Source organism: Rhipicephalus sanguineus, chromosome 2 (genome assembly GCF_013339695.2).
Source record: "Rhipicephalus sanguineus isolate Rsan-2018 chromosome 2, BIME_Rsan_1.4, whole genome shotgun sequence".
NCBI lineage: Eukaryota > Metazoa > Arthropoda > Arachnida > Ixodida > Ixodidae > Rhipicephalus > Rhipicephalus sanguineus.
The window spans coordinates 180974690-180990318 of record NC_051177.1 but is presented as its reverse complement, the minus strand read 5'-3'; the positions used below and the strand labels follow the sequence as shown (position 1 = coordinate 180990318).

The 15629-nt window shown below is 48.2% G+C and overlaps 1 long non-coding RNA gene across 1 annotated transcript in view; it reads left to right on the top strand.

The window, feature by feature from the left end:
- Window positions 1-802: 802 nt before the first annotated feature.
- LOC119383895 (uncharacterized) overlaps window positions 803-15629 on the top strand; it is a 46002-nt gene continuing 31175 nt past the window's right edge. Inside the window, exons 1-2 of the long non-coding RNA XR_007415196.1 lie at window positions 803-888; window positions 968-1190. This is a non-coding gene — a long non-coding RNA (uncharacterized LOC119383895). The remainder of the gene's footprint in view (window positions 889-967; window positions 1191-15629) is intronic.

Genomic DNA, 15629 nt, shown 5'->3' with positions numbered 1-15629 from the left:
AATGAGCAGGCAGACGCGCCGGCAAAAGAAGGGCATCACACCACCGCAGCTGTCTGTTATGCTGTGGTCGCCTCTGACTATTCGAGGAACACCTTAAGGCCGCTGCTCAGTTGCCACGCAGACGTGCACGTAGCCAGGCAGAAACCACCGACCCGGCTGCCTGACGTGGCTCTCTCCAAGAGGTCCCTCCTCCTGTGGCTCGGCGTCATCGCCTTGCATAGCCTCGTCACGTGCCTGCACTGCATTCTGGGCAGATAAAACTGTCGAACACCTCTTGTGTGTATGCCCCGCGTTTCATGCTGAACGAGTCGCCTTGAAAGCCGCACTTCGTGGCCAAGGTCTACCCGCGTACGTAGAGGGACCTCGTCTTTCCTGCCCATTGTCACACCCAGGTCTTCAATGTGGCTCTTCGCTTCGTGGGAGACACTGGACTGGACAACCGGCCAGAAGCCGCCCACCGCTTCCTCGGCCAAAGACACCACTCTCCGCTTCCAATCTATATTTCCCTCTACCCATTCACCTGCAGATGCTGAAACGTGTTCCCATTTAGGGTTGCATAAATAGCGTATTTTTCTGTCCTCAACGTCTCCTCCTCCTCTTCGAGGTGTTGGTTAATCGGTGCGACACATTGTCGAACAACGAAAGCATGAACCTAACCCAAAACGCACAAGCTTCAGTGGTGGTTTCGGAGAGGGTGCATATCATTTTAAACACGTCTGAAAAGTATCCATCTTAATAATTGACATACATACCCGTTTTGTGTCAGTACCCGTATGTGTCAGTAACCCATCTTTTCATATCCTGTTGCAGATTTTTGGACCGCTGCTCTCTGAAGACGGAACCATCGGGCCCACGCCAAAACCAAGTCTTTGTAGCAAAAGAGATAATGTAAGAAGGCTTTCATTTCTTTTCTCGGCAATGATCTTTAGCGTTACCACTCGCAACAACGCAAGCCGATTTATTTCAGGGTGACATCGCAGCAGAGCCAGTACATCAGGCAGCACCGAGACTGGTTTGTGAGTCGGGAAAAGCTGTAGAAACGTCATCAGGGCCAGCGTGTGAGCCGGGCCGTGTCACCGATAAATCTGTTCAAGTGCGGCTACTAATCCACCACGAAGCATCACAAGCGGATGAAAAGAAAATTCTGTCAACAAGTGCTACACAAACAGAGCCTAAAGCCGTTTCTTCAGGTATGTCTTCGCATTTGCCGTGAGATAAAAAAAGTGTTTTGCGGCAAGAGCGAAGCAATGAATGATATAGCAGTAAATTGGAATGTTGTACCACGTTAGGCTGCCTGCTCACTTTATGATTCCATCTCACTTCGTTCTACAAAACGCCGGCTTTGGGGTTGTTGTTAACACGTCTTTATTTACGTTTTCCCTCTTGGAGAGCGGCGTTGAATGATCCGCGTTGGGATGGGGGAGAAAAATAAAGAGGGTGGGGGTGGGGGCGACTCAGTGAACTGAGGAGCAACAATAATTACTCAACATCATGTACCAACTGGCCCTTCACGAAACCCTTCTGCAACAATAATTGATGTGCGTTTTGCCAGCTGCTGCTCTGGCTGTCACACCCTAGATGAAGACTGGTGCCAGTGGCTGGAGCCTCGGGTCATTCAGGCACTCGTGCAGCGACCGTCATAGCTCGTAGGCGGCCGCGGCGATGCTTCGCCCGTGTTTTACGCGGTCCTGGAAAGAAGACGGTTGCCATTCAGGGCGATTAAGGCGTTGTCTGGGGTCCGAGTTCAGCGAGCAGTCTCAGATGAGATGTTTCAGGTCCGCCCCAGTGTTGCAGGGGCTGTAGACGTCAAAGTCTAGGTCTCTAGGACACCAGGGTTAGGGCTTAGTAGCCCCTCCTCGACATTTAAGTAGGGGCTCAGCCTCTCTCGGCAGGTTAACTATAGCACTGCGGCAGCCATTCCACAAGCTCTATATATACTCTGTGTGTGCGTGCGCGCGCGGATATTTCTATCGCGTCAAACTCTTAAAGGCGAAGAGGGGTGTCGGCGCTTTAGGGGACGAGAGGAGGTATGTCGAAGGTGTTGGATACTGCGAAGAGATCGCTACAACGGTGTAATCTCGTGCTTGGGCTGTTACATCCCTGGGATAGTACCAGTCGCTGTGTGTTTCCAATTTCTTCGGGTTCTTTGCACAATATGTGTTCCTGTGGTTTCGACGGCGCGGATAGCATTGCGCGAGCCAGTCGTTATTGTTCTGGGACTTTACGTCGCTGTGCCTGTGAAATCAGAACATTTCGTTCTAAGCTGTACCAGGATTTAAGGACAATACGCCTGAAGAGCCCAGATGATTGCTAATTAATCACGTTGCCGGGCTAGTTAGTTCGGAATCATAATTCATATGGCGTAGCGCACCACGACAGGGACAGAGAAGAGGGACGCACACACACAGCGCTAACTTGCAACTAATGGTTTTATTTGCGATCACACATGCCTTTTATACAATAACAGTGGATCGATAAAACCGAGAGAACAACATGTAAAGATACAGCACAAAGCCTGCACGTGGTCATCACTAATCACAACAATCAGCACTCTCCAGTTTTTGAGTTATAGCTTACCATTTCGAACGTTCGTAAGCCAAACAAGATCTGTGTAAACAAATCTGAAACATATTTTTCGCTTTCAGTATGTGGTTCGTATATGCATTTATTATTGCCAAAAAAAGTAGGAATAGTGCTGCATGCGGGGATACAGGCGAGCATTTCCGGTTTTATTTATTTTTTTCATTCTTTTAGCCCATACATACTTTGGTGACGCATACCTGCCAAGTCTCCCGGATTACCCGGGAGACTCCCGGATTTTGGATGTTTCTCCCGGTTGTACGGGTCAGAGGAAAATCTCCCGGAAATCCAGTTTTGCCCCGCGAGTCCAGTGCTTTGTCTGGCCACATGAGCAAAGTTGTCTGGCCACGTATACGTGGCCAGACAACGAAAGGGATGGGATTCTTCTTTTTTTTTAACGATGGTAGAAAGGTTCAACTCAGTTTCATTGCGCATGAAGTAGCTGTGCACTTTGTGCCGCAGTGCTGCCAACGCAAACGTGTCATAGCGCCGCAGCCGTGTCTTGCCTGTGATGCGTACATATAAGTACATAAAAAAGGCGCACTCTGTTTTCGCTAGGAGAGAGCGCTCGCAAGAATTATGGCGCCAACACAAGCTCGTGATGCAGGTGGCTGTTGTTTGATGTCGTGACGCGAGGTGGGATGTTCCGTGTACAGATGCGCAACACGCAATTTAAAAATTGATCCTAAATGTGTTATAGGTTATATCAGCCGTTAATATTTCGTAGATGATGCGTTTTTGTACACACAAATCTATCCCACAAGTTATCTCGCCTTCAGAATTTTGTGTCACTACTGCTTTAAGTGGAGAGCCCAGCACTTAAAAGGGTAGCCGTTACCAATGTCTGTCGAGATAGCGCGTTCGCCAGCGCTCGCGACCGTCCCCATCTCAACGGCGCCCCTTATAGTCCCTTGCCCGACGAAATAACTGGTAAGCAAGCGACGACAGGCCTTGCACGCGGAGCGATGTTATCGCATGTGCCCTTCGCGCGACGGTGACGGCCGGGTCGTTTCATCTCTGCTTCAACCGCGTTCGTCCCTAGCGCTAGCGCGCTTTTACTCGCACGTGAAACAGACGATGTGTAAGCGATGTTATCGGTTTGGACTCTGTACAGATCAGCGGCGACCGCAAAATCCCGCTGACAGTACGCTAAGTTAGCATTAGCGTTTGCGGCCCGCTATTTCCGTCACTTAACGGGAGCCCGCAAGCGGTTACCGCACGACGCATGCGCAGTTGCGCGAGAAGCCAACGCAAAGCTTTGCGCACGCTATTCTAAAACTGCCTAATGTCCGTATAATTGCTATCGCAGTACCCTCCCGCGGTCGGCATACTTTATACGCCCCCCCCCCCCCCCCCCCGTTGAGTAAATCTCCCGGATTCCGTTTCTCCAAACTTGGCAGGTATGCACTGACGACCCAGTCACTACTTCGGCACGCAAACGCTATCCCGCTATACTGAAACGCGCTATCCGCAACAAACGTTTGCGACACGGTAACAAAATTTCCTTAGTTCCAGCTATCACGCTAACGCTAAGCTAAAATTAGACCATTTTTACACATAATTAGACAATTATAGACAGCGCGCATGCGTATGACGCATTCGCAGTGGCCTCTGTCGCCAATGCGCGTGCATGCGTCATAGTCATACGATATATCCTCTTTCGAATTCTGAAAAATCGTGAAATCCTCTTCCGGACCGAGACACCTCGCTGCATTGTCACTAGGGAGTTTAAAATAGCGTACGCAAAGCTTTACGTTAGCGTTGGCCGCCACTGCGCATGCGTCGTACGAAATCATCTTACGGACCCCCGTAAGGTGACGGAAATAGCGGGCGACCGCAACGAATGCTATCTTTGCGTACGCTATTCTAAAACTGCCTAAGGACTGACAAAGCGTGTGTACGCAAAGGACGCGTACCCTGTTCTAAAACTGCCTAGTTTTAGAATAGGATACGCAAAGATAGCGTACGTTTCCTGGCTACCGAAGAGCAGGGGCGTAGCCAGAAATTTTTTCCGGGGGGGGGGGGGGGGGGTCTTCAACTTATGTTCGTGCGTTCGTTTGTATGCGTGCGTGTATATATACGCAAGCAAAATTGAAAAATTTCGGGGGTTCAACCCCTCCTCCCCTCCCCCCCGGCTATGCCCCTGCCGAAGAGGATAGCGTATGGACAAGCGGGGTAGTGACAAAGGTTTTTTAGTCTGTCCGGTATTCCGGTAACGCGAAGGCGTAGCGTAATACCGGATAGCGTCTGCCATAGCTGCCGCCACTTCAAGTGGCGCCAGCTATGGAGGATAAAAACAACTAACAGGAACCTATGTCCTCCGAGATTCCGCGATTGCTACTCGCTAAGCCTACAGCATTTATCCTTTGTGTAGGGCTCTCGAAAACGGTGCCGAATCGACACGAATGTTTTGTTGTCGATGCTTAAGGACATGAATATAAAGCAAATAAAAGCTTCGGAGCTAACGAGCTACAGAGCGCACGACGACCACTTGATAGATTCGAGGTGAACGGCAATCGCTTTGTGCGGCGCGGCCATGTTTACCGGGAGGGCGCATGCGCAGTTAACATCCATTATTCCGGTAAGCGCAAAGCATTTTGCGTATAGCGGTGTGCCGGACAAATTAAAACGCTTGTTTAATTAAAATTAAGACGCTGTTGAAATAAAACGGCGCCTGTTTACGTTACGTGTGCATAAACAAATTCCGAGGTGACCTCACGCGAAGCATTCACATTCCACTGGCAGATTTAGCTTCGTGCAATCCGAGTGCTCGCTCCAGAATTTTGGTGGCCGCTCCTGCTCTCCCAGTGGAATTGGCCATCGGCAACAGTAAGCTGCTTTCGCTTCTGCAAAGCGGCGTGCACTTGAACACGGTCCCGCACAAAGAGGTGGCAGCGATCGGCGGCTCAGCGCGCTCAGGTTGTCGCCTGTCAAAAGCGGGCAGTAGGCTTCAAGTAGTGCTACGCCACGTTCGTGCCCAGGCAGGTAACTGAAGGTGATAGGGTTGTCGGCTATTAGTCATACTGACGCATTCGTCGGCGGCCGCCATCTCGCCTTCATTCTTTCCGGATGCTTACCCGCAAAGGCGTTGCGAAAATCGCGCGAAAGTCAGAATCGTTCATCCACCGATCTCTGCACTTCTATAGAAAATATGGCAGCCCTTTCGCAGCACATTTTGGCGTCGGCAAGTTCAGCGGCGCAGTAAACTTTATGGTACAAAAATTTATCGCGGTACGGTGCGAGTGTATACGTAGTAACCTGTATTTATTTATTTATTTATTTATTTATTTATTAACACGAAAGTGTTTTATGCCGGGGTCCACCAAGACTTCAGTGACGTATTTCCATCACGGAAATGACGTCGAAAAATGTACACGATCAGATGGCAAAGAAAAAAGTTCCGTCAGCGGGGATCGAACCCACGACCGCTGGGTCCGCAACAACAGATGCCGGGCGCGCTATCCACTGCGCCACGGTCAGAGACTCTAGAAGCTTTACAAACGCGCCTTTTATATCTACCACTCTCCCGGTCAGCGGGGTGGTGTTGCCCTCTGGGTGCGGCAAAGTAGAGTATACTTCATCATTACCGTGGCTTCCGCGATTAGTACCTGCAGCGCGTTACATGTTCGTCCCATTCGGCGCGTTTTCAATAGAAGTACAATTTTGTCAATGCCTTAACACACCGCGAGGTGGCGACCTTAACGCAAGCGTCGTAAAAGCGTCGACCTCGCTCATAGCTTCACGCTAATAAAACCAAAAATAGCTCTGCGACGCGCGCCTGCCTCACCTGGCTGTAACACCGCGTTCCCAGCCTACGCGCTCGCCCCGAGCAGAACCGTCGATTGGGAGAGTCTGGCGAATGGGTGGGGCAGTGACGTCGCGGCGTGGCGATGACGCTCTTCACGTCACCGCCATGCCTCCGCTCCGGCGCCGTCCGCCATATATAGTCTTTCTGCGCGACGGGCGCACGGCTGAGGCTACGTACGCGCTGTTTGTTCATGAAATCTAGCGCTCCTAAACAAATTTCGAAAGCGAAATTGTGCAAGAACATTGCTATACAAGTTTAATGAAGAATATGGAGTGAATTAGACGTGTCGAAATCATCGTGAAACTGAGTTGTGCACGCCGATTCGAGTCCACGATGTTCTACGATACGCGCTGTGCTTTTAGAGCGCAGCTCTTAGGCGCCTGTTCCTGCGTTGTTCGGCATCGCCGTTGACGTCTCGGCGTAACCGATAGAGCGAACGAGGACGAAAGACATCGAACGTGGATTCTGTCGATATCACAAGCCACTGGCCTCTAACATCGCTTTTCTTCCTCCGTCATGGTGGTGGTGGTGGTAAACATTTTATTCAAGAAATTCACAAGAGAGTTGCTGTGTGCCTGAGTGGCAGTCCCTAGTACGGGACGTTCGCCCTTCGGTCGGAGCTCGTGCGCATGCAGGACTGGCGGGTGCGCTGCTACTGTCTCGCTTGTAACGGGGATGTCGATGACGCCTGCAATGCACAGAGTGGCGTGCGTAGCACTCGAGCACTGGCAGTTTCTGTGGCAATATGTAACGAATGTTCCAAGGCAGATAGCCAGACATTAAAAGACAGTTCGCGTTGCCTCAAGAGATAGCTGCGCTTAGAATTCGCATGAGGGAGTATAGTGATCATCGGTGACTTCTCCAGCTATGAAGACCTGTGGGTTTGCGTCTATTTTGTTTTTTTTTTTCTTGAATAATTTTTTAAAGCTTGAGTTCAATAATAACGACGCTTGGTAATGTTTCTGTCGCTGAAGATGTTTAGTACGGTGCGGCTGGCGCTTCTCTGCACAGTGATCTCGTGAGAAGTTTTTTGACCCAGCGATGATGCTCGCTCCGAACTGTGTACTATACTCTCCTGAACTGTGTACTATATATATAACATTGATTTCTTTATTTGCTTCGGGAGCGGAGTACCGGCGAGTGCGCAAGGTCACTATACAGTCAGAAATCGGATCTCCCATGCTCGTGCTTTCAACAGTATGGGGGTGTTCATGCAAGCAGAATTCACGCTGTTGAATGTCATGGGCGAACGCCTTAGATGCCTCATGAAACGCGCGAATTGACTGGAGTCCCGAGGCTTCGGCGCCAACACGAGCGAGGCACAAAATCCTGTGATGACGTCACCAAGACGTTGTAGATAGCTCAAATTTGTGACGTGTCAACGACGTCATGCTGCCGCCGGATTACGTTACGTCATTTGTTATTGGCATCACATGACATCGGCGCTTTGCACAGCCTCCTCGCCCGCCGATCACGGAGGCAATGCAAGACCTGGGAACGAGCAGAAAGCTTGCAACGCCTCCGATCTTGGAGGCAGTAAAAATCATGTGATCACTTTACTAGGACATCATAGATAGCTAAACTTTGTGACGTCACAATGACGTCATGTTGACGTCAGCTTACGTTACGTCACCTGATAACGCCATCACATGACATCGGCGCTTTGCACAGCCTCCGTGATCGGTGGGCCAATCACGAAGGCAGTGCAAATCGGCGAAGTCATGTGATGACGTCATCGCGTGAAGTCACGTTATTCGATGTCATCATGACGTCACAAGCTTTGGTCGTATGGTGACATTACGTGATTTTTAACATCCCTCGTGTTGACGCCTCCGACGCGGGACGCCGGCAGTCAATTTTCGCGTTTGCTGAGGCATCTGTTTTCGCCAGAGCAGGTGCAGGGCCCCTAGAAGGCGGGTGTTAGATGAAAACACTACTTCGTACTGCTAGTCTCTGATAGCGGGCATCCTGTTGGTTTACTTTAGAAAATCATTTTTCTGCTCAGCTTCACGCTCTATACTTCCTAATCACGAAATTTTATCGAGTACATGAGGGCCCCTTGCTATAGTAGAACTTCCGGCACGAGCATAGACATCGCGCACATACGTGAATGAATAAAAAGCGCAAGGCACATTCGCTTAGCACAGAGGTGCGGATTAATTTACCTGCGCGAATTGAGCGTAAAACTTGTAGCATGTGCACAAGCGGCAACACACTGCGGTAATTGACACCATAGGCTGACAGTCACAGACGCGCAGACCACATAACGTGCAACAAATGCCAGATAAACGCCGCAGCTGACGCGCGGCGGCCCTAACCCGCGGTACCGAAATAAATTCTTCCCCTCACAACATCACGGTAACATTCCAAGCTCGTGCTCAGAACGCGCGATAAATTACGTAAACGCAACATATCAGGCTTGACATTTATAGCGTGAACGCTGCAAAATTTCAATGTGCTCAAGTGTTAGAAACGCGAACCATAAAACTCCTTTATTTCAGCGTGGCAAAATGATTTTTAAAGTTTGTGCGCCTGAAAGGGCCCCATTGCACAACGAATAATAAGTTTGTGTTAATGGTACGCTGTTTACAATACCAGCAATATTCAAGCGAAATACTCAAGTACGTATCTCGCATAACACGGAGCAGTAGGGTCGGGGTCCAATTTGCTGCGTCTGATATTTCTAATCCAAAGGCGTTGTCGCTTTTGGATTAGACAACTGCTCATCGCACGCAACAAATTCAAGCGTGAATGCGAGAAGCAGACGCCATGAATACGCGCGCGAGACCATATATAGCGGCTTCGCACAAGAGCTTCGCAACCTACGACCTGCGCGCGCTACTCAGCAATCGTGTAAATGTGGCGTGCCGGCGGTCGCCGTCGCGGCTCCGCGCCGCGCTGCCGCCACTGCCGCCCGCCGCCGCAGGCGAGGAGAGAGGGTTTACGTCACGAGAAGAAGGCGGCGCTGGGGCGGGGTGCGGAGAGCGGCAAGATGAAACAATCGCCAAACTCTCCCGAAGGGTATATATGGCTCTGGCCCCGAGAAAAATTGCGGCTGGGCTGCCGGGGCGGCACGACGCGCTTTGCGTTTCCCTCCAGTCCGGCCGTGGTGTTCAATCGCATTTTAACATGCCGCAGGATGGCGACCAAAATCCGCGTCCAATATGCGACGCTCTTCTGGCTATCACAACTCGTTCAAGATTACGCTTTCACCATTAACTACTACAGCTACCACAAGGGTTTGTTTAATCATTGAACATGGACGTTAGTCGTCGGCATGGAGATGTACCACCAATCAAAGTGGGTGTATCCACGTTAAACGGTGCTATAGCTGCCAGACATCAATATACATTGCGCAAACTCTCTTATATCAATGTACAGTAAACATTCAGTTACTTCTATACGGGCGCGTTTTACTTTCGTGTTATTCCGATTCCTATGACGGTGGGATCAACCATGTTTATTTATTTATTTATTTATTTATTTATTTATTTATTTATTTATTTATAGTACCCTCAAGGTATAAATACATTGCAGAGAGGGTGGCGTATACATAGCAAAAAAAAAGCATAAACAATTACCAGTAAAGGCATAGGACGAACCACTACTGACTAGGCGGTGAGCGAATGCATTAGTCTCAATGAGACTCGGTCGGGGATTCGTCCTGACTACGTTTCAAGCGTTAGTACGAGCAAAGCGAATACCTATTAACGAGGTTTCACTGTCTGTGGATCACATGCTTGCTGAGGATGGGTGCCTGTCCGGTGGAGAGATGGACGCTGGCTTTTTCTTCGTCGATTGCCTTTTACCTTTTGCCCCAATGGATGACAAGAAAGTCGGTCTTTTCTGGGGCCAGTGTGAGTCCAATATCTCTGGTGAAGTCATCGATGCTATAGTTAGCTTGATTTGCATATACTCCTATTGCTTTTCCAGGGAACGCACCTTTCGTATAGTCCCGATAGCGTCACATCTTCAGCATGAGTAACATTCCCAATGCGTTTGATTTCTTCCAGTCTTAGAGGAAAATAGGCTTGAGGACAAGATTGAATAGCGTAGGGGAGATTACGGCTCCCTGCAGAAGACTAAGCCGGTTGTGAAGATAAGAGCTGCGCTTGTCGTCAACTTGAACCTGAAGCGTTTTGCATTCCAGAAACGCGGCATGAAAGTTGTACATATTGCCCTTGATGTCCGTTTCTTGTGCAGCTTGCATAATTCATACAAGGGGAGGGCCTTCTGCGGTCGTTTGGACCTCTATACTCCAGCGACTATATACGACGGCATAAAAGCGAGGTGTCCACGTTCTCCATTAGGCGAAGCATAATTTCTTGATTGGAAAGAACAAGTCTGAATCTGTGTTGGGTGTTCGGTAGAAGGCTGTCTTCCTCTAACCACCGTACTAACCTTGTATTGACCGTGCTTTTGATAAGCTTGTAGACTAATGACGTGACATGAACCGCTCTCAAATAACTGAAACAGTTCGGTGACTTGTTCGGTTTCGGAATAGACTTGAAAACTGAATGACGTCAATCCGCTGAAACATATCCATCTTTCCTTATAAAGCTTTTCTCCTCCGGAAGAGTGATTTTGCATCCTGCGGTGAGCTTCTTGCTGTGCGCTACTGTAATTCATGTGCGCTACCGATGTGCACTACCGCGTACCGAGCTGTAATTTGCCTTTAATGTCAATTTAAGGTTAGGAAAGATGCTTAGTTCGGCCATTCGCGTGCGAGAATGACACCAACTTGCGCGAGGGAACAGGAGTAGTTCAAGAGAAAGCAGAATAAAGAGGCGAGCTTATCGAAGGTTTTGGGTTCTGTTCCCGGTACCGCTGTTTTTCTAATGGGCAGAGAAAGTGCCCATTAGCTTGGTGTTGTGGGTACTCATTTATCGAGAAGGTTGATTGTTATTTTGTCTAGCTTCTGTCACTCCTGTTTCCTCTTTCGACAATGACGCTGAGCCGTGCTCCCTTCTGGGTTACAGAAATATGAGTCTTTCTTATCCTAAATCACTGCTACTCGACCATTCACACTAACGAGCTCTAGCACAGGATAACTCTCCGTCACAAAAACTGGTGAGCTGCTACAGGCACTGGGAACCGTACCTTGCGCTTCCCGTATTCGAAGAGGACCCTTTGAACATTCAGCATAGCTGTGATTATTAGGGGTGAATGCAGTGGAGGAAGGTGAGCAGCCAGCACAGATGAAGGTTCCTCTCCTCTTCTATGCTGGTTGTAGAAGTGTTGTGAATAAACAGTCAAAGCTCCTTCTGCACATCGTAAGGGAAAACAGCTGACATTCAAGGGAAGGCAGAAAAAAATAATTGAACAGTGAATGGATTTGAACCATGTTGTGGTGGGGTTGTTTTCTCACCTGTGGCATTCGCAGAACAAGTGGCGTAGGTCGCATTCATTCATGACAGTTTCCTATAGGTGCTGTCGCAGCCATAGAAGACCTGCGCCTTGGCTGGTGTGTGGAGCACTACACACTAAACGCAAAAAATAAGCGGCAGAACTTTGTATTTCGGATTGCTTGCCGCGTTTCCTGGCGGCAAGTCGTCGCTACCAGGCGCTACCGTAGCGCCTATAGTATTCCGTCAGCGCCTGGCGCACTTCGTGTGTTCGTTCTACCTAATGCGTCTTCGATTTCGGTGACCGTGAAAGGTTGCTTTGAAGAGTCTTCTCCCGCTCAGGCATCATCCCTGACATGGGTTCTTTGCGTGGCAGCATTTGTCTGTGGAAAAAAGATGTCTGCTGGTTTTTCTGAGAGTTCTGCACTGGTGATGCCTTCTTTCAGTACAACGCGTGCTGCGCTACAGATGTCTTGCGCCGGCCCAGAAGGGATCTCATGATACCCCACGCATTGCTTGAAGTTGTTGTTCTGTTAATCTGTTCACGTTTGCAACTGCAGCTCAGAGGCCAGTTCCCCAGCATTGTTGTATGCATTACCGAAAAAAATGTAACTAAAAACGTTACTCGTTACGCTAACGAAAAAGGAACGCGTTACCGCCTATACGTTACTTACAAAAAAGGTAACGCGCTTCCGTTACCGAAAAAAATGTAACGCACGTTACTATTGCCATTACTCCAGGGTCAGAAATTTGAATCAGTGCGCCCTTGCAGCAAACCAGAATGATAATTTTTTTAAACGTCATATTTATATTTCGCATAAAACCTCTAACCGAACGTACGATTTTAGCTGAATTACTGATTTACCTAGAGAACTTTGCACAAGCGTGCCGGACTCAAGCAATATTATAGCAACCTAATGCTTACTGTAGAGTTGCATGTGATGGCTTCTTCGTGTCACCCAATCGACAGCGCCAAGTTATCAAACAGCGATGCACGAACGCTGCTAAATCAACAAATGCTGATGTTTGCGCTTAGTTGTCCGAGCGCAGGTAGTTGCTCACGCGGCAGCGCGTTTTTCGATCGCGCGTCGCCTTTGCTGTCCGTTTTGTCATAAACGTAGATGGAGGTAGTTCGCCTGTGTGAACGTAGTACTGACGGTCTAGTCACTGCATGCGGAAAGTCACCGAGAGCGAGCCGCATTCAGCTTCATCAACACGCATCCGCCTGTGCTCGGCGCCATTCGGCCTCCGCTTGCCCCTTTTCGTGACGCCGCTTTTCCGCGCGCCATGTCGCGCTGAGCCTGCATGCTTGCAGCCATGGGCGTGCGCAGGGTTCCCCTTCATGGGGGGCGAAGGTTCGTCGCAGCGCCCCCCTCCCAATTATGTCATTGCATGGCGCTGACATTGCGCACCCTCCCTAGTCGCAGCGCCCCCCCCCCCTTTTTAGGTGAATAGGGGGCGCCCCCCCCCCTTCGCCTCCTCGCCCCCTCCCCCTCGAGCGCACGCCTAGGCTTGCAGCTGTAGCCGAGTCGTATAGAAAAGGCTGCGCCCAGCCTGGATTCGTCTCGTCGAACAACGCGGACGGCTCTCCTCCGAACACAAGAGCATCCACGTTAATTAGTGTCTTCATATCTACTATCTTCGCTTGTATGCTACGAAGTGTGCGAAAATAGTCGCGTTTATCGTATCTCCAGCGTAGACGATCTGGCAATATTTGCATAATCAGTGCGTCTGCGCATCCTTCATTCGAATTCCGATCATGAACAGAGGCATGTTCTCTGTGATAAAACGAAAGCATTGCTGCGTGATAAACCCCCAAAATTTTCATTCGTTCACTGCAATATTCGGAGTCTTCGAAAGCATCACGATGATCTGCTAAACTTTCTTTCTATACTTGATCATAACATTTCTATAATCTGTTTGTCGAAACGTCGCTAACACAAGCAGATAGCAATCTATTTGATCTTCCACGGTACACTAGTGAACATAACTACCGTGGGATCCAAAGTGGTGGATCTGCCATTTTTGTGAATTCGTCAGTTCCGTACACTCGTCGTCACGATATTTCATTCCGTAATTTATTGTGCGAGTCTGTCTGGTTAGAGTGCGACCGGAATGTCTTGCCACTTAACAATAGACATACAATCCTGCCATGCATTTATCGTTCCCCGTCATCTTCGCATTCGGACTTCTGTTCACAGCTAGAAGAAATTCTTGACATCTTAACCAATGAAAAATAAAAACATCATCATTTGTGGTGACATCAACATAAACATACTCATCCCAACTGTCAGTCGTGCTCTGATTATATAAACTGCTTATTTAGCTATGTTTTTCTTCTTTAATTGAGGTTCCTACAAGATGTGACACTGCTGGTTCTTGCACGTTAATAGACCATATATTTTCGTCTTCATCCTCCGATTTGCACCACTGGAGTGATAGATTATTCCATTACGGATTATTATCCCCTGTTCTTCAGTCTTGGCACCGGGAAAACGTATGCAGCATCGCCAATACACTAAAAGTTTCATCAATGAAGCATTATTTACACGAAAGGTGCACGGCACATGCTGGAAGTAGTGTTTTACGTGAAAACTTGTCCTGAGAAGGCATATTCCATGTTCCTGTCAACAATGACGGACTACATTAATGACTGCACAACCCATGTATCCCGTAAGCACACATTCTCGTCTCCTAGGAATCCATGGATCGCAAATGCGTTGCTGCGCTCTATAATTCAGAAAAACAATCTTCTTAGAAAGGTCAAACTGCAGCCTTTCAACGTATCTTTGCGAACTAGATTAAAAATTATAATATTCTTTCCGGCATCCTTAAGCGTGCAAAAACGAGAATATTATGAACGGCGTATAATTGAAAACGGAAGTATACCAGGCGCAATTGGGAGCTCATTAAAGAATTTCTTAATATTACAGAGCCAGATACGGGTATTAAAAAAATAATTTACAATGATAGGAATACACTAACGAGGCTGATTACCTACGTTTTTCAGTGATCATTTTGCCACATGCCAAAATACGTCTTCTTCTAGGGTTCCACCCCATCTTCCACGTAGCTCTCGGTCCTTCTTCCTTCGTCCTGTTTCTTCAGAACAAGTTTTTATAATGTAATTTCTTCCCTCAAAGTTACGGGATCGGGGCTGGATTCTATCCAGCCTTCTAGAATAAACTGGTTGCTGCGGACATAATCAATGGTGTGGCAGATATTGCTAACAAAATCTTCAAAACATGTAAATTCCCGAGTTGTTGAAACGTGGTAAAGTGATTACGGGTGTTCAAAAAAGGTGCTCGTGATAACACTGCCAACTACCGCCCAATTTGTATTTTGCCATTTTTTAGTAAAGTAATTGAAAAGCTTCTGTACACTCGTTTAATGAACTATCTAAACAAATTTAATCTTCTCTCCCCACGCCAGTTTGGTTTTAGGAATGGTTATTCGACGGAACAGGCCTTCATCAATAAATTGTTTAATGCTATCCGCGAAATTGATTAAGGGTTTGTCGTAGGAGCCATATTCATTGACCTAACAAAAGCATTTGACACACTAGTACATGCTATTCTTCTCGATAAGCTGCAGTCTTTTGGTATTACTGGCCTACCATTAAATTTATTTCGCAGCTACTTGTCGGACAGGCCGCAAGTAGTGTATATTAATGACCAATTTTCATCAACTAAATTAATTAACTGCGGCGTTCCCCAAGGCTCTATATTAGGCCCTTGTTGTTTCTCCTATTCATTAATGACTTACCCAATACGCTTACCTCTTCTGTTTGCTGTATGCTGAAGACACGACCATTTATTCACCACATAAATCAGTCACCGCACTTCAGGACATACTTACTACAGATCTTAAAACCGTTCACTCATGGTGTATAAATA